The 4686-nt window shown below is 38.3% G+C and overlaps 1 pseudogene across 1 annotated transcript; it reads left to right on the plus strand.

Moving 5' to 3' along the window:
- The first annotated feature begins 1479 nt into the window (after positions 1–1479).
- LOC107000048 (high mobility group protein B3 pseudogene) lies at positions 1480–2127 on the plus strand (annotated as a pseudogene). The gene has a single exon (XR_001446993.3). The product of XR_001446993.3 is annotated as a high mobility group protein B3 pseudogene (transcript).
- The last annotated feature ends 2559 nt before the right edge of the window (positions 2128–4686 follow it).

Genomic DNA, 4686 nt, shown 5'->3' on the forward strand with positions numbered 1-4686 from the left:
TTCTCACTTATAAATGGAAGCTAAACACTGCATACTCACAGACATAAAGATGGGAACAATAGATGCTGGAGACTACTTAGAGAGGGGAGAGAGGGAAGGGACAAGGGCTGAAAAACTACCTATTGGGTACTATGCTCACTATCTGGCTGACAGGATCATTTATAACCCAAACCTCAGTGTTACATGATGTACCTGGGTAACAAGCCTGCATGTGAACCCCCATATCTAAAATAAAAGTTGAAATCGTAATAAAGTAAACTAAAAGTTGCTTTAAATAGTTCCTCCCTGTGTGTTTATGCCATCAACCAGATGTATATGTAAGTTTATTTTTTAATATTTAGGAGTTGCTTAAAGTTAACTTAATATTTATGCAACATGTTTATATCATTCTAAATCTCTAAAACAAGATATAGCCAAAGCTCATAGCTTCTATCATTATCTTATTCGCTTTGTTGCATCATTTTTCTTGTAGGTACCAGTTAGCCATTCTGTGTGTGTGTTTAGTGATCTTTGCTCTATTTTAAAAACATAAATAAATGTGTGTATATATTCATATCTTCCCTTTTCTAGAAAACAGCATACACTTTCTCACCTCACTTTTGCGTATAATAATATACCTTGAAAATCGCTCTATGGTTTATATAGAAGAGTTACTCATTTCTTTATAGAGCTACGAGATATTCTTTCATGTGGCTGGACCACAATTTATTTACCCAGACACCAATGGATAGACATTTGGGTTATTTCAGGTTGCTTTTCTTTTACTATGACAAATAATGCTGCAAGGAGTAGCCTTAGGAATAAGTGTTTTTGTATTTTTGGCAATCCATCTTAGGGGTGGGTCTCCAGAAGACGACCAAAGAGTAAATGTGTATATGATTTTGCTATACATGTTGTCAAATTCCCTTTCATAGAAGCTGTACCTTCTTGCATTCCCACCAGTATTCTCTGCAAGTGCCTCACTCTTCACAGTCGCTCCAATAGAATTCACTGCCAAACTGTGGGCTTTTTGTCCCTCTGTAAAGAGAAATGGCATTTTCATGTCGCTTTAATTGGCATTTCTCTTACTATTAGTGGGACCAGCATCTTTCTCAGGTTTCAGCTCTATTTTCAGATAAATGCATTTTAAAACATCTCGTAAGTTATGCATTATTATTTGGCCTTAATTTATGGGTGACATTCTGTGATACTAATTAAGTGCATTTGAGCTGGCTATTCAGCAGATCTTTGTAAGCACGGATCACCAAATCTGTCTGAAGTTTCTGAAATCTCTTCTACTTTAGAACAGCACATTTGAGAAGTAGTGTTATCAGGACTGAGGTTTAAACTCTTTGGCATATCTGGGGTATGTGATTGGAAATGTGTCTGAATTGGAATGTTGCCTTAACGAACACGTGTATAGAGCTTCACTATATATTCTAATGAGAATTCTGTACCAACACAAACCAGGTACTTCTTCATCAAGAACTTAACCTGATTAGACTAGCGAACAATACAGTCAGGATGGCTAAAGGTGACCCCAAGAAACCAAAGGGCAAGATGTCTGCTTATGCCTTCTTTGTGCAGACGTGCAGAGAAGAACATAAGAAGAAAAACCCAGAGGTCTCTGTCAATTTTGCAGAATTTTCCAAGAAGTGCTCTGAGAGATGGAAGACGATGCCCGGGAAAGAGAAATCTAAATTTGATGAAATGGCAAAGGCAGATAAAGTGCGCTATGATTGGGAAATGCAGGATTACGGACCAGCTAAGGGAGGCAAGAAGAAGAAGCATTCTAATGCTCCCAAAAGGCCACTGTCTGGATTATTCCTGTTCTGTTCAGAATTCCGTCCCAAGATCAAATCCACAAACCCCGGCATCTCTATTGGAGACGTGGCAAAAAAGCTGGGTGAGATGTGGAATAATTTAAATGACAGTGAAAAGCAGCCTTACATCACTAAGGCAGCAAAGCTGAAGGAGAAGTATGAGAAGGATGTTGCTGACTATAAGTCAAAAGGAAAGTTTGATGGTGCAAAGGGTCCTGCTAAAGTTGCCCGGAAAAAGGTGGAAGAGGAAGATGAAGAAGAGGAGGAGGAAGAAGAAGAGGAGGAATAAAGAAACTGTTTATCTGTTAAAAAAAAAAAAAAAAAGAACTTAACCCGATTAGACAGTCCTGTTTAGCAAAAAGAAGGACTGGGGAAATGGTTTGTTTAAAATAGCCTTGGAGAAAGAACACACTTACAGGCTGGGTTTTTGCATAGGAAAAATAAGACAGGGAATTGAAGAATCAATAATATGCCCCTCATATTTGCTAAAGAAATGAAATAGAATGAATTTCTGAAGGGCAGGGATAAAATGAAAAAGGACCGATAGAAGAAAATTACTCCATAGAAACAAAAACAAATTCAATGGGGAAAAGTAGAAAGAGTCAAGAGCCAATTTCCTATGGACTCCTACAATCTCGAAGTCTCTGGCTGCCGTGAGACCTTCCCAGATCTTTGTGGTTCATGTAATTTTTCACACTTTTCTGACTTATTGATAAGATCAGCCATTTTTGCACTTTCTTGATTACATTCAATTTAGCACCTTATTGCTCATATCCTATCTTGTATTACTCTCTATTTGTTTCACTTACATGAAAGGCTCTCAAAGGGTTGAAGAGCCCAAGAGATTCCAAGCTCCTCAGCCTCTAGAAGATTAGACATTTATGAAGTTTCTTGACTGAGAAATAAATATGGACTGGGGAGATACTGGTTGAAAAAAAAGCACCTCAGAAAAAAAAAAAACAAAGCCTCCAAAGAAACTTCTCAGAAGCAGCAATGGGTGAGATATTGTACCCTGCAAAGGCTGAACAGGAATCATTCATTTCTTCTCTTCCACAGTCTGTTCCTTAGTAGACCATAATTTCCAGTTTGTTTCACTGTTGGATGAAAGTTACAAAGAAAGTGAAAGTTCTGCAAAGAAGAAGAGAGTAACAAAAGAATGTAAAATGAGTGTTACACGAGAAAGTCAATAGATATATACTTGTTTCTTTTAAAGAACATAAAAATCAAGTGTCCCAATTACTGTCATCACCTGCACTTAAATTTGAACATATTCTCCTGCTGCAAAACAAAATACATAATCCAGTGTGTTTCCCTTTGTGTCTAAGCTGCCGGAAAAATTGGAGCAAAATTCATCAAGAATTTCTGTCAACTACTCAATGTAATGCCTAGAAGTTTACATTAGTTCCAGTTCTTAAAAAATGCTTTGGCCAGGTTTGGGGGCTCACGCCTGTAATCTCAGCACTTTGGGAGTCTGAGGTGGGCAGATCACTTGAGGTCAGGAGTTTAAAACCAGCCTGGCCAACATGTAGAAACCCTGTCTCTACTAAAACTACAAAAATTAGCCGGGTGTGGTGGCGGGCACCTGTAATCCCAGCTACTAAGGTGGTTGAGGCAGGAGAATCGCTTGAACCAGGAGGCAGAGGTTGCAGTGAGCTCAGATCATGACACTGCACTCCAGCCTGGGCCACACAGCAAGACTCCATCTTCCCCCGGCCCCCCACCCCAAAAAAAAGGTTTTCTACTCGGGAGGCTGAGGTGGTAGGATCACTTGAGCTCAGGAGGTCAAGGCTGCAGTGAGCTGAGATTGCGCCACTGCACTCCAGGCTGGGCAACAAAGCGAGACGCTGGCAAAACAAAAAACAAAAAACTCTTTTCTTTATTTCTAAGTGTTTTATCCCTGAGCCATTGAACATATCACAGATGTGGTTAAAAAATAAAAATATGCATACATAAACATTGCTTTCCTATATAGAAGAAGCACTTTATAAAAAGGTCATCCAAAACCTTTTGTCTAGTTTAGAAGATCAAATAAGGACAAACTGGTTCACGAAAAGAATAAAAGGAATTCACTCAAAAGAAAAAAAATTCCTTCTTGCCCATGATCAAATGTGGAAATGGGGGTGCTGACGCAGACATCCCTGTCTTTGAAAACAGCAAACTTGAGAGATTTTATAAATTGTGAAGTGATCTGTAAGGCTATTCTCTTTTATAATTATTCAAGATGAGAACGCAGAAATAAACATTCCGGACAACGGAGGCATTCATCCATTTATTAAGGTGGCAAGATCGGAAGATACTCCAAAGAATGGTCCATCTAGTTACTTGCAATATATTAGAGCAGCTTTCTTGCTAAAACAAACAAACAAACAAACAAACACCTGTAAATTCCTTTGTTATCTGAAAACCACTGCAGAGCCATTTTTCTTTTGCCATGATTGAAATGATTTTAATCTGCCAAACATACCTCAGAATTCTTTCACAAGCAGTTACTTTTTTCTTTTTAACGGTTATGTAAATTTTTTAGTTCTGTGTATTTTATTATTATTATTATTATTTGTTTTAGAGACAGTGTCTCCTGTCACCTAGGCTGGGGTGCAGTGGTGCAGTCATAGGTCACTGCAGTCTTGGATCCTTGGGCTCAAGCTATCCTCCTTCCTCAGCCTCCCAAGTAGCTGGGACTAAAGGCATGCTAAAAAATTTTAAGACCTGTGAGAAAGTACACATATCATAAAATTTACCATCTTTATTTTTAGGTTCAGTAGTGTCAATTACATTTATGTTGTTGTACAAGTAATGGCCTAAACATTTTCATCTTGCAAAACGGAAACTTTGTATCTATTAAACAATTACCTCTCTACCCTAGCTTAGCCTCCGGTAACTACCA

This window comes from Macaca mulatta, chromosome 9 (assembly GCF_049350105.2).
Source record: "Macaca mulatta isolate MMU2019108-1 chromosome 9, T2T-MMU8v2.0, whole genome shotgun sequence".
NCBI lineage: Eukaryota > Metazoa > Chordata > Mammalia > Primates > Cercopithecidae > Macaca > Macaca mulatta.